General features: G+C 44.3%; 1 protein-coding gene across 2 annotated transcripts in view; it reads left to right on the top strand.

Moving 5' to 3' along the window:
* Positions 1-17,746, top strand: part of RIC1 (RIC1 homolog, RAB6A GEF complex partner 1) — a 673,031-nt gene that overhangs the window by 102,263 nt on the left and 553,022 nt on the right. The gene's annotated exons all lie outside the window — the stretch shown is intronic.

Genomic DNA, 17,746 nt, shown 5'->3' with positions numbered 1-17,746 from the left:
GTTTACTTACGTGTCAGCTAATAATTTCCTGTTGTGGCACAAATACTTCTTTGTGGAGTTATTGGAAATACTTAATTATCTTTACTGTATTGAGGGTGCTGGCTTACCGCTTTCACTTTTGAATAGTTTCTGCTGGCCCTCCAAGTCCTCCCGAACAGGTCAGACATATATATGCCTCAACATTAGTTTTCTGTGCTATTCCCTCCCACCCAGTTAATATTCTGGTTGGATCTGCCCACTCCATATAAGTCTAGTAAAGACTTTTGTTTTAAACCAAATCTCCGTAACAAAACTTCAGCCAGTGCACTTTTCTTCTGAAAATGTTTGTTTATCTTTTTCTGTCTTATTAATTAAAACGATTCTTCTTTGCTGTAGTTTGAGAGAAGTTACATTGTTGAAGGGAGTATAGTAGGACTGTTACCTAGATGTTAAGTACACCACTTCTCTAGTCCTTAAATGGTTTTGAAACACTGTTTGCTTTCTATTTTTCCTACCACTTCTTTTTAATTTAGTAAACTGTTGTAGTTTCTATTGAAAGTCTTAACAATTCTGCAGATTTACAGCCACCCCTTCTGCCGTCTGCAGAAGTTCCATAATGGTGCCTGTGTCATCCATGTGCAGTTTTTATGAGAATGGATGTCATTTTCTATAGCATTTCTGGTCACACAATTGACTTGAGAGCTCTTGTTTTGCTTATCAGGGCTGTCTTCACTAGCCTGATTTAAGCTGCAATCAATGACTTGGTACTTGGTTTTTAGTTAGGAGAGGTTTGGATTTGCATGGATTGTACACATTTAGAAGTTTCAGGCAGTTTTTTCTAAGGTAATGACATTCCTCCAGGGAGGCCTTCAGTGATTAACTGATTATTCTTCTGTAGAGGTTGTTTTGAAGTAGAAAGGCATATATCTTTTCCATGAGGAGCTAGCCAAACACAGTACCTTAATTTATTGTAAGCACTAATGGATATCACAATAGCACATTCTGGCTTTCTTTGCTCATAGCATGTTAGTAGGCCCTCAGAACTTACAAAAATGTAGATCAGTGTTTTCTCTAAACAGTGAATAGGTTTTCTGCAAGCCCATTTTTCAGTCTTTATGAGTTGCAATATGGATACCTGCGTGTGCCACGCCTGATGTAATCTTGGTTTCGCGTTTGACAACAGGCTGACCTTTCGTAGTGACATAGTATTATTATAAAAAGTCAAAAAAGGTAGCCTGGATTTAGCAGGCTTCTTGCTCTTGTATCCCAAAGTACCAATCCATAACAGATATTTCTTGTATTGTCACTGCCCATTTGTGTATTTAGGATACCATTACGCAGAGACAGCATCGTTTTCTCACTCCCTAGATCTGCTTAAAAGAATATTTTTGTATATCCATATTCATACTGTAGTAGAATATAATTATGCACTACTGCTACACCATCACTTAGGCAATAATCACTCCATTTCTGAGAGGGAAAGGCCTAGAAACTACTGGAATCTACAAACTTCCTACCATCAAGGACTTCCACATTTCTGCTGTCACAGAAATACGAGGAAAAAGTGAGATTTCAGTCAAAGTTTGGGGTTTGCAGGGTATTCTTGCTAAGAAAAGGACCATAAATCTCACACTACCCCATGCTCTCATGGGAGTCTAGTTTCAAAAAAATGTCTGGACTTTGCAGGTTTCACTTGGTAGTTGCCAAGCCTAGGGACAATTTCTGTAGGCACCCCTTTCACCACAATGGGTCAATTTGCAACGCAAAAATGTTGTAGTCCCCGCGTTGCATTTTGGAGACTTACCTGTCAAGGATGGTAGACACAAGTGGGGTACTGTTATTATCCGGAGAAGTGTCAGAATACCAGATAATAGGTTATTGGTTGCTAATTGAGTTTATCTCCATTCGTGGCTTCTAAATGCACAAGAAAGAATATGTACTGCAAAATGCCCTCTGAATTACATAATAGTATAAGTAACCCCAAAATCGGGTTTTACAAATAACCACTGTTCCTAAAATCGGTATCTTTGGCATGTCTTAACAATGCATAGCTTTCATGGATACTCATTTTTTATTCATTGGTTTTCATAATATGAATTGCTGTGTGGTTGATAAATAATCTAAAATCATTTTAAGCTGCAGCTCAGTTGTTGGCTCGGGTATTGCATGCTTTTGGATAACCATTATACACCGTACATCACTTCACTAGAAACACCTAATGGACATAACTGTGTATTACTTATTATTAGATTCCCAGTGAAATCGTCACTTCTTTTTTTCCTACTAATTTGTATTATTTTTTGGGATTTTAACAATTAGCTTCTTTGGGAAAACCGTGAACACTGTCTGCAAATTACCCCTTCCTGAATTTGGAATTTTCCCTACCTTTCTGAAATGTATAGCTTTCACCATTGGGTTTCCACCTCGTTCCACTACAAACTGCAAATAGGAAGAACCATAAAAATAGGAAAAATTGACCACTACTTAGAAAAATGCAAAAACGGTGGTAACGTGTTTTTTACAACTCAGCTTGCCTCTGAAAGCTGGGAAAATGCTGAACTTTGCACAGAAAACCCAGCTTGTTGCCATTTTTAGAACAAAAGAAAAATATTGATTTCACAACACGTTCTTCCCATTTTCTTTAAAAAAACAAACAAAAAAAGCCATACGTTGGCAATTTTCTTCGCTCCCTCCAAGAGAATCCACAATCCCTGTGTACCATTGAAATCCCCTGCAGATGTATGGTCTGATGTTTCAATCTGAAATACCGTATGCTAGTCCAGTTGGATAATAAATAGTTTAAGTAGAATAGCGTTTGATGGGGATGTATTTTATCGGGAAAGGGTGTCTGCTGGAACCATAGTGTGGACACATAGTAAACAAATGAAAATTTTCAAACATAGCTGGGATCTGCAGAAGAGAAGATTCTTTTTTTTTTTTAATTATAAAGATCATGCACATGTAGAATTTTTTTTCCACTTTGTTCATATGTTTCAGACAAACTGTTACATTGTTTGGCTCATGTAGAACAGTATTAATAAAATGGTGTTCCTGCTCTTCCATGAAGGGCAAAATGATACATTGTTGGTGAGTGAGAATTTTGCAGGTGAATTGATGAAAGTGTTTAGCATTGTTATTTAACAATTTGGAACCTTTGTATGTTATGGCACTGAGATCCATTTTGTATCATATAGATTAAAGTGTCAAATTAGCTAGAGTACTACAGTCTGTCCTGCATAATTGACATTGATTTCTAAAATAAAGTATAATCTGCTTTTCTTTGCTGCCTAAGTTTGTTAATGGCACGGCACACTTTGATCCCCAGTCTAATTTCCAGTTGCAAAGAGATCCTTGCAGTGGGTTTTCAGCCGACTTGTCTGAAAATGTGTGTGCACTGCAAGCTGTACAAGTTGGGGGCAGTAACAGTACAGCGCTAGTGCAGTGTTTCCACAAGACCATTTATCACCACATGATGTTCATACCATATCTCGTTATATCTAACAATATTATCTGTTCACACACAGCTCGGAGAACTGTTTAATTTCTTTGTACAGTTAAGTGGTGGTAATGCTTAATTTCGTATGAGTGATGTGGTCTCAGAGTCCAAAGCACAAATCATAAGGGATTTTTGACCAACAGCGTCCTTGTCTGGGAAATCCGAATGTATACCTCTGAGCATATGAACAGTGTGTGAAGGAGGTGTATTACGGGCACAAACCTCCTTATGTGGAAGTGTGGCTTGATTCATTTGTTAAATTGTTAACTGAGGTGTACCCATGGTATTCACTAATTCACACTGTAACTTGTCTTTGCTTGTTGTCCTTGTACGGTTAGCGGAGTTCTTTCAGCTGTGCTCTGGGGCAAACGTGTTTGGCCGTTATCTTGTTATGGCTTCTCAGCTGGCTCCAGAGACTTTTTTCCATACACTCGAGCCATTACAAAAATGTTTTCCTTCAAGAAAGCATCACATATCCGAGAAGGCCAGCTACAGCAGTTTCTCAAAATTCATTGGACCTTCCTTAATGTAACCATGTCTGCATCAGACAAGCCCCTCCCCAGTTCAAGGAATGGCTCAATGCCAAATGTGTGAGCAGTCTTAAGGCTCTGCTAAAACTATAAAAGTTTCGGAGTGATAGTCTTTTAGGATGCACTAAAGAGTCATTCCTGTCAGTAATGTCACTGTTGGTCTCATACCAAAGCAGACATTATTAAAGCACATCCCGGAATTCTAGTTATTGGTAATTGTTGATGGTGCAGTAGAGGCTTGCTAGAATCGTTTTTCTTTTCACTAGAAAGCCCAGTTATTATCACTAATAGGTATGCACTTTACAGGTGTACCATACCATAAAAAGCATTCCCGAAGTTGAGAAAACTTAAAAGGCAGAGTTCTGATTTCGCTCTGTTTGTTTCACATTTGAAATGTAATTTTGTAGAGGGGATAGTTGATAAAAAATATTTATAGTGCTGAATGATGAAGCAGGTCAAAATCTTGGGTTTAGTAACTGAAATGCTTTACTGATGTGCAAGACATAACTTCCAAGTTTAGAAAATCATGTCCAAGAGTTGTATTATGCAGTAAAATCGAAGCCTTGAGATACAGGACTTTGTTAGAAGTGAGCACAGTTCAAGTATGGGTTAAACGTGCCACTGAAAATCAATTATACTGTTTGTGAGGATTTGGGTGTACTGTATATGAAATGATATGGCTGTGTGGACTTATCACTCAGTACACTCTCAAAATGCCTTCTTGGGTCCAGTCAGGTACGATTACTTAACCTTAAGCTCAACCCTGGGTAGCTGTGGCCGCAAGCAGTAAGGTTTAGCAAAGAAACAATGTGTAAAACATTTAACAGCACCAAGCTACGAACTAAGAAAGCAACCACACATGAAAGAAAGAAGACATCAATTTATAAACATAGATTATAGTTTTATACATTTTTTCAGACTCTGATGAACAAAATCCACTGGAGGGTCCCAGAGATAAAGATTTTAGAAGATTTATTATACAATATTATCACTTGTGCATCTGCAAACAAGCATTGGTCAACAAAAACTTTAGACACTTCTGAAAAGTTTGAAACAATTAGTTCGGCTGCTCTGGCCCAGGTTGGGCGACCAGTTCTTGCAAAACATAGGTCTGGGGGGCCAGAGTGGACACTTTGGACAGTTGCCTGGCCAGAGCATTTTTGAAGCAAAATCTAAATTTTACAGGCCAACCGCCATGGGTGTCAATGGAGTGGTCCTGATGCTGAGGGATGCAGGCAAAATATGCTTAAGGGATGCTTCGGTTGTGGTGCGGTCGATGGAGGTGTCTTTGTGGGTTCTCCTCGGTCCATGGATGAAGTGGGGCGAACTTGGGCACAGAGATTGGGGTCCCTCGAAGTCCTCTACATTGCACTAGCAGGCCAGCCAATGCTGGGCTTCTGGTCACTCTGCAACACAGCTAGGGTGATGAATACAGACTTGGACAGCACTTCTGGGTCAGGTAGACTCTGGTGTAACTTTTGACTATCTCTGATTTGTCCTCTTGGGTGTCCGGCAACTGGTAGTGCCAAAACCTCTGCAGAGGCTACCATCTTGCCAATTAGGGGCAGCTTCCTCAGCTCTTGTGTCCCTGGAGCTGGTTCCAGGAGATCGGTCAACTGATCCTCTGAGTCACTGCTGCTGTTGGATGTCGGGAATCAACTTTTCCCTGAGCCAGGAGCTGTAGGCACAGTCCAAACTTTGCTAGCCCAAAGTGCAGCAGGTGCAGTCCTCCTTTGGCATCTCTCTGATGACAGTGTGCTCTGAGGGTCAGAGGACCAGGAATAGCAGTCAGCCCATGAAAGTGACCTGAAGGGACCACGCAGTCACCAGCCAATGATGTAATGTGTCAGCTCTAATCTAGTGACGAAGGTCCTGTGATGTGTGGCATCTGGCTATCCCAGAGTGCCACATTCGTGCCCTTTTCAAGATAGCATGACCATTCCTCGGTTGTTAGGAGCTTGGTAGCCCACCCTAGAGGTGTGGGTACCAGCGGGCTACACACCCACAATAGAACTTTTTTGGGAACAAGTTTTCCCTCCTTGACCCTCTCTCCACTTTGTCTGCAGGAACAAAAGGCATCCTGCTCAGGGGTGTTGGTGCTGCTTCCCTCTCAAAGGTAGCTTCACCTTTGAAGCTCACCTTTTGGGCTAATACCCTGAGTGGCTATCCTGGGCGAGGAGGTGACACCTCTCTCCACAGCAACTGTCTTTGTTCCTGTGCTTTGGAGTTGTTCACACATCTCCCCAGGTGGTCAGAAATCTGTCTGTGTTCCCGGGCCTTTGTGAGGCCACTGGCCTAGCTGGAGCACAAAGTGGCAACTTTGTAAAACTTGCTTGCCTTCAGTAGAGGTATTACATTAACATAAAGTCAAGTTTAATGCCACAATTAATTTGAAACCCTGCATGACCCAGTTAGGTAGTCGCATTCAGGAGTTAGCTGGGTTGGGATGCCAACCGGCTACCCTGTGTTAGCCAATGGGGCTACTAACTTTACCCGCAGCAAAATGACAATTTGGAAGTGTTGCTGTTAAGACATGAAAAATATATTTTACTTAAAATACAGCTCCCTCCCATAGATCTCTATAGGCCTTTCTTAGAAGAGACTTACACATCTTATCTAATAGAGACTTTTATCTGCTTATTCCTTACCTTCGAAATCTCCTCAGGCGTCAGACTTAATACGAAGATTTTTGTGAGCGGTACCTCTGCGCGCCATTAGGTGGCATTGATGAGCTCTGTGTCTGTTGTTGGCATCATCTGTGCCTGATATGATATTGCGGGTTCCATGTAGATTCCACTACTGCACAATGACGTCAGTTCTTTAATTTCTGCGCCAACAAGCGCTGACCCAAAGAGCGCTATCCCTCAGTCAGTGTTTGACATTTTTTTCCAACTTTTTTTTGGCTCTTTTTTAGTTTCTACTCTTGGTGCTCGAGGATCTCTTCCAGAAAGACCAGCTTCAAGTCCTGTGGATCTTGTCTTCGGGGGATGTCAGTGACTGAGCCACTCCTCAAGTGTCTTTGATGCCTGGAGTGTGAACATGCATTGAAGTTGTGCTCACAGTGGCTTGCCATGCATCCGAAGGCTTTGAGGGAGCGGTCCCTGAAGCTTATGTCAAGATCTCGGTCAAGAGGAAGGTTCCGGGAACAGTCGCGGACTCTCTCATCGTCGTCATCCCACTCCCAAATCCTCGGGGTTATCGGGTAAGTCAAGTCACTAGAAGAAATCCTAGAAGTAGAAGCTTTCTTTGACATCTCCTTGTCCATTGGCCAATGAGACGAGGAAGTATCAAAGCTGTAAGCCTTGTTGTGCAGAACTTGTGCCTGGGCTGACTCCACGATTCCATTAGTTTCCAGGAGCTGGAGCGACCCCTGCCCAACTCCGTGAGTTTTATGAAGCCACTCTTCAGTGCCTTTGGGACCCGCAGAGTTGGAAGAGGCTTCTTCAAATTCTACACTGGTGGTACCTGCCTTGGGTTCCTGGGTGCACCCAGGAATCCAGTTCTGGATCTGGACTGGCATCAGTTGTAATACCCCAACCTTCCCTGATGCTGGTCTCGACACAGACACTCCCGGCACTTTCCACGCCCATAGGCGGCGCCTTCCCCATTGTAATCCCCAATTCCGCCACAGAGCCAGATGGGCGTTGTATGTGCCATCTCTGGGCCAGCAGCAACTTTGCATCCTAGATCAGATCCTGAGTGCCTTTACTATAGGTTAGGCTTCAGGGATGAATGGGAGGGGTCTCTGGACCCTTTAGAATACCAGCCCATGAAGGAATGGACTAGCCTGAGGATTTTAGTGAGGCCAGCGGACTGGTTTCTTCTCCAGATACTGGAGTTCTTTCTCCCCTTAATGTGACTGAGGAGGAGGGAGCATCTTATGTTATGGTGGTGAGAAGGGCAGCTGAGGTCCTGAAACTTCAGCTGCCTTTGGTGGCCGTTAATACAAAGGTCTTGACAGATATGCTCAACCGGTAGTTTCTACCTCATAACCTCTGCTCCCGTTTAATGAAGCCTTCACTGAAGTCCTACTGGGTACTTGGTCCAAACCCACCACAGGGGGACCCAGGTTTCTTGACGCATCACCCCACCCTTTAGAGCTTGGTGGTCCAAGCCTCCACCTCTCAAGATGTGTTCCCTTCGGCTCCTCTGGATAGCAAATCCAAAAGGTTGGACTTACTTGGGAAGATGATGTTTTCTTCTACCAGCCTTGTATTGCAGTCCGTGAACACCACATGCCTTTTGGGCCACTATTCCAACACGCTGTGGGATACGGTTGCACAAGTGCGGCCTCAGGTCCCGGAGGAGGCCCAGACTGTACTCTGTTAGGCCGTTACTGATGCGAGAGATGCAGTGAAGTTCACATTCCCTTGCAGACTGGACACGACCGGCTCACTAGGCAGAGCGGTTTCATCAACAGTCGCTCCGAGGCGCAACACCTGGCTGAGGACATCTGTCTTTTCAGAGCATGTCCAAGTTTCCTTGATGGACATACCCTTTGATGGTATCTTTCTCTTCGGAGAATAAACACACACTCAGCAATTGATCGCTTCAAGATTCTCGAGCTAGGGCCAAGTCCTTAGGTCTTGCAGTGGCTCCACGTCCCCCCAATCAGCCTTTTGCCCCTTTGGTGGCTTCGGAAGGGGCCTCCAACGGCATCCATTCCTGGCCAGCCACCATGCTGTACATCCTGACCAGCCTCTGCGTGACCGAGGGGCACGGGATCCACCAACTTCATGGATCAGGTGGCCAGCGGTCTGGACAGTCAGACACCCCATCTCCCCCCCCAGCAGCCTTTAAACCTTCCTAGTCTGTCTCTTCCCCAACAACGGCCAGTTTGTGGCAGGATTCGCCATCACCTGCTCCTTTGGCAATCCATCATGTCAGACAGATGGGTTTTGCAGCGAGTCTGAAGGTGCTACTCCCTCCTCCTCAAGAATACCTCTCCATCCTTGCCACCGTCCTACGATTGGAAGTTGGAGGATCATTTGTGTCTTCTCCGCAAGGAAGTTATGGCTCTCTTGGCTAATGGAGCCATAGAGAGGGATCTTGTGCCAGAAGTAGGCTGTGGTTGCTATTCCCGCTACTTTCTTGTCCCCAGAAAGGACAATCGTCTCGCCCTATCATAGACCTTTGATCCCTCAGTCTCTTCCTCAGGAAGGAGTAGTTCAAGATGCTCACACTGGCTCCGTTTCCATCTGCTCTGGACCCAAGAGACTGGATGGGAGGGTCGGACTTGCAGGGTGCTTATTTTCATATCGCCATCCTGCCTGCCCACAGAAATTACTTGCAGTTCACGGTAAGCCACAAGAACTTTCAGTTCACCATGCTCACCTTCGGACTCACCAGCGCCCCTTGGGTGTTCACCAAGGTGGTGATGGTGGTTGCAGCTCATTTGCTAATTTCAGGGCTTTCAGTCACCCCCTAGCTCCATTACTGGCTTTTGAAGGCAGGCTTGCCCCAGGCTGTTTTCTTCCACCTCCAGACTATGGCAGACCTCCTGCATTCACTGGAGTTCACTTTAAATGTGCCAAAGTTACACCTGAATCACTCTCAGATGCTCCCTTTCATCAAGGCTGTTCTGGACACAGTGCAGTTTCGGACTTATTGTCCTGAGTGACGAGTCCAGGATATTCAGGCTATGATACTTATGTTTCAGCCCCTGTCCTGGATTTCACTGGAAATGACTCTGAGGCTGCTGGGCCTCATAGCCTCCTGCATCCTGCTGGTGACACATTTCCGGGGGCATATGCAGGCTGTGCTGTGGGACCTGAAGTTCCAATGGGTGCAGAATAAGGGGAGTCTCTCCAACAAGTTCCAGATCTCGGAGGGAACTGTGAAAGATCTGCAGTGTGGTTGGGTCAGATCCCTCTCCCTTCCCCAATCAGATCTGACAGTAGTGACAGACGCATGACTCCTGGAGTAGAGCAGCTATCTGGGAGAGGTGGAGATCAGAATCATCAGGTCTCTGGTGGAAACCGGACACTACATCAACCTGTTGGAGCTCTGTGCGATCCGGCTGGCACTGAAAGCCTTTCTTCCCTCTATCAAGGCAAAGATGGTGCAGGTGTTCGTGGACACCACCACCACCATGTGGTACTGCAACAAACAGGGCAGGGTGGGGTCATGGACCCTTTGTCAGGAGGCTCGGCACCTTTGGACATGGCTAGAACAGGAGGACATATCCTTGGTGGTTCAACATCTTGTGGGCTCTAAGAATGCCACAGCAAACTCAGTGGAAAATGCGGAGAGAATTACGAATGGCATCTCCTCTCAGAGATGGCACAAGGTCTCTTTCAGCAGTGGGAATAGACTTGGTTAGATCTTTTTGCCTCCGCAGAGAACACACAATGTCAGCAGTTTTTCATTTTGGAGTTTCCAAGCCTGCAATCGCTCAATGGCACCATTAGTCTCAAGTGAAACTCAGGCCTCCTGTATGCCTTTCCACCCATACCACTTCTGCCCAGAGTTCTCAAGAAGGTCAAGAATGACCAGGCCCAAATAATCCTTGTGGCTGGGTCTGATATCCCGAGCTGCTGTACATGTCCATCGACCCTCCGATCAGACTGCCCCTTCGGGAGGATCCTGTGTGGCAGCAGCAGTTCGGGTTCTGCACCGAGCCTTTCCACTCTCTGCCTTCTTGCGTGGAGATTGAGTGGTGACAGTTGACAGCCTTTGACATTCCTCCCGAAGTCTGTAACGTAATCTTGACAGCCAGGCATCTCGCCACCAAAGCAATATACACCTGTATTTGTGGCATGATGCACAAACAAGACTGTTGACCCCCTTTCTGCCCCTCTATCTGAGGTCCTGTTCATCCTTTCTCTGGCCCAGCAGGGCTCTGCTGTGGGCACTCCTAAATGTTATTTGTCTATTTCTGATTTTTTAAGGTTGCCTGATCTCACTTTGAAGACTGCCTTCCTTGTGGCAATTACATCTGCTCGCAGGGTGAGTGAGCTGCAGGCATTGAAATCTAAGCCATCTTACCTTTCTGTCTATCCTGACAAAGTGGTGCTTCACACTAGGGCCACTTTTGTACCAAAACCGATTGAGGCTTTTCATGTAGGTCAATCCATCACGTCAACCTCTTTTTACCCACCCCCACGTCATTCTAAGGACGAGGAGAGACTTCAGCGACTGGACCCAAAAAGTGTGTTGGAGTTCTTCCTTGATTGCACAAAAAAGTTCTTGGGGGAAGAAAGACTCTTTGTTGGATTTGTGGATGTGGGGAAAGTACGGGCAATGAGGAAGCAGACTATCTCCAAATGAGTCATACTCTGCATTAATATATGCTGTGCACTGACCAAAACGCAACCCCCTGAGGGTTTGCATGCTCATTCTATCTGAGCTAAAGCTGCGGCCACAACGTTAGCACGCAGAGTTCCACTCCTTGACATCTGTTAGGCTGCAACATGGGCACTCTGCACACGTTTACCAAACGTTACTGCCTGGACAGTCAGGTCTGTAGGGAAGGGCACTTCGCTTATTCGGTCTTGCAGGATTTTCCAGTATGAACTTGGTTCGCAGACTCACCTCCGGGGTTGGTATTGTTTGGGTATCTTTTCAAAGGTAAGGAGTCCTCAGCTAGAAGTACCTATCAGATGAGCACGTTTTTTAACCTTTGGTAATGCCTCTTCTGCTAGAGGCAATATATAGGTGCAGATTTATTACTGACCCACTTATCCTATCTGCTCTGCAAACTGATTTCTGATAGGTACGCCCCTTTCAAGGCCTCAGTTTTGACACACCTGTAATCAGTTCATGGCTCTGCGCTTTTGGCATGGAAAGTCATGAAAAGAAACTGTCACAGTGCCGGGGTGGCGCCTATATGGGCCCCACAATGTCACATCTGGCGACTGACACGGAGCCGATAAATGCCATTTAACAGCACTTGGGGTACTACTTATGAAAATCTTCCGGATCCAGTCTAATGCCTGGGGAGATTTCAAAGGTAAGGAATCTGTAGCTAGACATTGTCGCTACCATATAAGGCGTTACCCGAGGAGAGTAACTTGTTCGGTAAGGGATAGGGTGGCTTTTCCGTTGGAGTGAATGGCAAAGTCGAACTGGCAGTGAAAACACTGTCCTTCCAATCTGCAGTGGCAGGCTGGTGGCCATTTTGTACTCTGTCGCACACAGGGTGGCAAAAACAGTGCTGCAGACCTGAGCGGACACTCTGCCTTAAATGCCCTGGGTACCATATACTAGGGACTTAGTAGTAAGTCGGTCCTTGTCAATTGGGTGTGTCCACTTCGACATGCAATTTGTATACGGCCATAACACTGGCACTGAATCCGGATTAGCAGGCCTTATTGCACTCTCCGATTCGCAGGCCTTATTGCACTCTCATTCAAAAAACCAGCAGCATCAGTCTAAACATGTGGTGCTGAACATGCAAAAAGAAGCATTTCCTTACACTTGCATGCCAAAAATTAAAACAGGTCAACTTTTAGGTACCTCTTAACTAGAATGTAAAATTTCCTAGGGAGTGTGAAGGAAAGTATAAAATCCGACACGGAGGTGAGGTTTATGCCTTACTTTTTCTCTATTCTACTCAGCTGGCATTTTATTCAACATAAACTTGAATACAAAACTAAGGACTACAGATCCCACAAGTCCAAGTATAAACTTTCCAGTCCATCAATAACATTGATTGGTCACCAAATTACAACATCCACATGGAACAACATTTCCTCTTTCTTCGTGTGATGCACTCTGCAGTAACCATTCCTTTACTGAGAACCTTATTACTGTTCATCTCCTGGAATGAAAAAAATACCATTACCACATTGAACCACCCATCGTATTACAAGGTCAAACATTGAGTAATATATGATGCAAAATGTCATGTAGTCAAGCATTTGATGTGCACCACTTTGTAAAATCATGAGCATTACCATAAAATAAACGCAAGAGAGAAAAGATAACCAAGCATACTCATCCTAAAAGAAGAAAAAAACATCAATCAATTAAAGGGGATTGTAGACTCTTGTAGTCTCTTCTTGGGCGGGATAAACCTTGCCTCCGTGTCCTTCATAGAATTGAAACTTTCCTTCACAATAGCTAGAAACGTTTACATTCTGTGTGAGGACCGGAGGTTTGGGTTATGCTTGTTTAAAGCTACTGATTACCTGTGACGACATGTCGGCTGCCCTTTTATCCTCCAAGCACTTGGCTATCAAAAAAGCTTTAGAAGCCACGGCTTCTTTTACTGAATGAGCACCAAATGGAAAGGTATCGATGCCAGCCTCTGAATTAACCATCAAACTCACCTTGCAGTAGTGGAGGAAGGTACTGCCTGAAAAGCTTTCTTTTATGAGATGAGCAGTTGGCCAGTACCCGCAGGTCTAACATTCTGTGTAGAATTTTTGTAAGCTTTGCTGAAGCAGACCACACACAGTTTGGTATGATCAAGGAAATCCAGATAATGAACAATTCTAATATTAGTTTTGGTGGTGCGAGACACCATGAAAGTGATCCCTTTCAGGAGTGAAAAGTCTAGAAGCGATATCCAAAGCCCTTATGTGCATATATGAAACTAAGCAGAAAATCATTGCAAACTTACCTGATAGCTTCTTCTTAGACAAAAACCTCTTATCTTGCCAGGATTCCAAGAAACGTAATACCACATTGACATCCCAAAATTGTGTATGTTTACATTCGGAGGGGTATGGACAGCCTCATCCCTCTGAGAAGATGGCATACCCGGTGGTGGTCCCACCATGAAATGGCATTGAGCAGCTCATGACCTGTAGAGCTCACCAACCTGACTGTGTTGATTATCTGATAGGTCAACCCATCTTGGCCAGTTCTGAAAGGAAATTCAAAATACTGTATGCACTACATCCACAGGATCTAAATTCTGTCCCAGACACTAATGAGACCACCGGTGCCGAGCAGAGCCATTCTGTTTATTGGAAGAATCTGCCCCTGCCCTTTTAATGAGGTCAAATGTTTGTCCCGATAGACCTGGGATACCCCAACATCTCCTGTAAACTTTTTATACTATCAACTGGAGCGACCCTCCCGCCATCAGCGGGTGTAAATTGCCTTTGACATCCGTCAGGGTGTCCAGAATCTGGGGAATTAGGATTGGAGGAGCCATAATAAGTTCCAGAAGAACTGGAAACCACACTTGAGATTTGCACTCCAAGTTCTTTAGGACCAGACATTTCTCCTGATAAAATGACTTTCTTGCCACAGCCTTATAGGCTAGCCGCATTAATGCAGCAAAAGCAGGTCAAAGCAAGCAATGCAGCAAAAGCAGGTCAAAGCAAGCAATGTAGCAAAAGCAGGTCAAAGCAAGCAATGCCAGTTAATCAACAATGCTTGATTGTGAACAGTTGGAGTATTTTTGCTTGCAAGCATGCTATTGGCTACAATATTCTTGCTCCTACAGAGGGCTTGAATCCTTTATCTCCATTATCATGTCTGTAAAGATGATATAACCATTGAGGGCTGTCAACCAAGAACCTGTGGGAGGTTAGGTGTTACTGAAACCCTGAGAAAGTTGGGCATACAAGGTTGCAGGAAACTAATAACCTGCATCAGGTCGTAGTACAGGATCACAAGTCTCTACCATTCTTCTTCAATGGCAGACTTAAGGCAAGGTTTTAAATCCTTCTGTTTGTTGCAATTGTGCAAACTACACTGTGTCCTAGTAGCACTCCACTTTTACTGTTCACCCTATGCTTACTTGTTTTTTACTATCATCTCTTTGAACAAAGATCTTAATGAAGCTTATCAATAGTTTAGATGCTTTAAAAATAATATAACAGTCTGATATTCCTTTGCTTGATGCCAAGAAAACATAGTTATTATTAAAGATGTGTTTCTATGGGCCCCACCATCTTAGATCAGTCAGTAAAAAGAAAAAAGAAAATAATACAAATGTCATTCTGTAGGTATTTGCTTATACCTGATTGATGTATGTGTGCACCTATGGAATTACGTGAACGTCAACAGCGGCTGTGTCATCCTACATTTTAAGTCGTAGCCTACCACACAGCGCACCAGTCTGGTTTGCTAAAGACATCTTGGGGACTTTCAGAAAGTTGATATAGGAATACATTATGCTTGTTGGTTAATTGGCTTTGTGGTTTGGAACTCACACCGTCTGATTTTCCATTTGTTGGCTTTATTTGCTTTAGGTTCTCCAGATTCAGTTTGTCCCTCCTGTTTCCTTAACCATGTTTTTTGTATCCTTCCACAAACTCGCTTTATGTAAACATTTCTTCAAATCTTGTTCTGATCTTCAAATTTGGTGTTCATTCCAAGACCAGGGTCACATGTCAGGCGCTGTCCTCTGAGGGCGCTTGTTTACTTTTCTTTCTCAGACTTCAAAGTAGAGGATTTATGTAACAATCTTACTGGATGCAGGGGGTGGAAAAAGATTTTTCTATCAGACGACAACGTTTAAATAAAATGTGTAAGTATTTCAGAAAAAATCGGAATTATGAAGGCACAAATGAAGCAAATGTTTTGTTATTTCTCGAGTGTGAAACAAATACTTCAATATGATAAAAACGAATCATTAAAGAAGGTGATGTAATTTCCACACATTTTCGTCTGTGCACTGTATAGTTTTATTAGTAAAACTGTATGTCTGTGCAAATGTAAAGGTCATTTCAATTGAAAATGTATTGTCTGTAATGTCATTGTGGTACCACACCTTGACTACTCCACTGTATGCCACTCCACTCTACAGCACTGCACCCCATTCTACTCTGCACCACTCCACTGTACTCATCCCCACTGCACTCTGCACCACTCCACTCTACATCACTTCACGCTACACCTCTCTACTCTTCCCTGTACCACTGTAACCCATGCCAGTGAACTCCTTGCCACTCTGCACCACTGTACTCTTCAGCACTACATTCAGTACCACTCCAGTCTAGGCCACACAAATCTACTCTGCACAACTCCACTCTACATCACTGTACTCTATGCCATTCTGCAAAACTGCACACTGCGCCACTGCACGCTATGCCATTGCACTCTACGCCAATACACTTTACTCTGTAGCACTCATTTCTATACTCATGCACTCTGCCAGTCCACTGTACGCCACTCTATTCTACTCTGCAACACTGCACTCTTTGCCACTGCACTGTGCGCAACTTTACGCCACTACACTCTATGCACTCTACACAACTGCTGTCTCCCCTGCACCACTCCACTCTGCTGCTTCACTCTATCCCACTCTACTCCACTTTACTCTGCCACTGCACTGTCACCCTACTCTTAACCACTGCACTCTAATCCAATGCACTCTACACAACTGCACTGTCACTGCACTGTACGCTACTTCACTCGACATCACTGTACTCTACGCCACTGCTCTCCATGCAACTCTTTCCCACTGCACTCTGACACTCTACAGCACTGCACTCTCTGCTGCTTAACTCTACGCCACTCTACTCTGCCCTACTCCATTCTCCGCCACTGCACTCTATGGCACTATACTCCACTCTGTGCTACTCTACCGTAGGCCAGTCTACGCCACTGCACTCTGCCACTCAACTCTATACCACTGCCCCCTGTATCACTCAGCTATACGCTACCCCGCGCTGCGCCACTACACTCTGCACTACCGCACCCTGCAATGCACCACTCAGATCTATGCCACTGCATTCTGCAACGTTGCATTGTGTGCCGCCGAACTCTACACCACTATACTCTGCAGCACTCTACACCAGTGCACTATACACCAGTCCACTTTACGCCACTTCAGTGTATGCCACTCTCTGCGACTCCACACTGTGCCATTCCAATACACAAAACACACTGCTACTCCACTCTACAACACTGTACTCCACTCTTTGCCATTCCACTCTGACACTCCACGCCACTCTCCTCTATGCCACTATCTTTTAACCATGCTGAGCAGAGGCCACGCTGGTGAACAACATGGCTAAAACACATTGGCAAAGCAAATAGCTCTTGCATAGGCGAGACCTATTGGCTTTGCCAATGCTTGTTTTTGTTGTTGACGATGTGAAACAACATTTAACTAGCAGGTAAGCTCACTAGTGAATGTGCTTGAACTCCTAGTTTTCTGGGTGAGGTCATTCCTGGATTGCTGTAGAACTGTGACCAGATTTCCTCTGTAACCGTTCCGTAAATGTTTTTCAAAAGCTTTAAAAAAAATAAAAAAAAAGATAGACGCAGGTACTATCTGTGATAAGAGGGAACCTAGCCCTCTGTATTGTCTCATTTTTCAAACCCCCTTACTTAATTCCTAGCTTCTAATTCATACATCTCTGGAGAGACACCACCTTGCATTTATCTGCAAATAACACCCATCCCATAAATATGTGCATAATCAAGAACAGTGGCAGTAAGGATGAAGGAGTAAGATGTGCATTTCTCCATCTTCTACATAGATCCATTTCTCAATTCCTCCCTTCACTCACATAGATCATTTCCATTTTCCCTCAATTCTGTGGCCCCGTTGGACACAGCTCTTATCTTCAGGTAGTCTTTATTGCTCAGCTAGCCCCTGAGAATCTGTGTTATGGCTCATGCTATGCGGTCCCAGACTTAAGCTGAGTCTCTCTTCAGCACTTTTTATAGTTAAACACTCCTCGTTGTCATACCATTCAGATGGATTCTCCTTTTGTGGAATTTGCAAATTAACTTTTGCAAGCTTTGTTATGTTATGTAGAGCCTTGGCTCCGGGAACCTGGTGAATATCTCCCCAAATAGCAGATTTTGAGGGTACTTTGATTTAAGCCCA

The sequence above is a fragment of the Pleurodeles waltl genome, chromosome 1_2, assembly GCF_031143425.1.
Source record: "Pleurodeles waltl isolate 20211129_DDA chromosome 1_2, aPleWal1.hap1.20221129, whole genome shotgun sequence".
Lineage (NCBI taxonomy): Eukaryota > Metazoa > Chordata > Amphibia > Caudata > Salamandridae > Pleurodeles > Pleurodeles waltl.
Note: the sequence above shows the minus strand (reverse complement) of the source record. Positions and strands in the feature narration are given on the sequence as shown.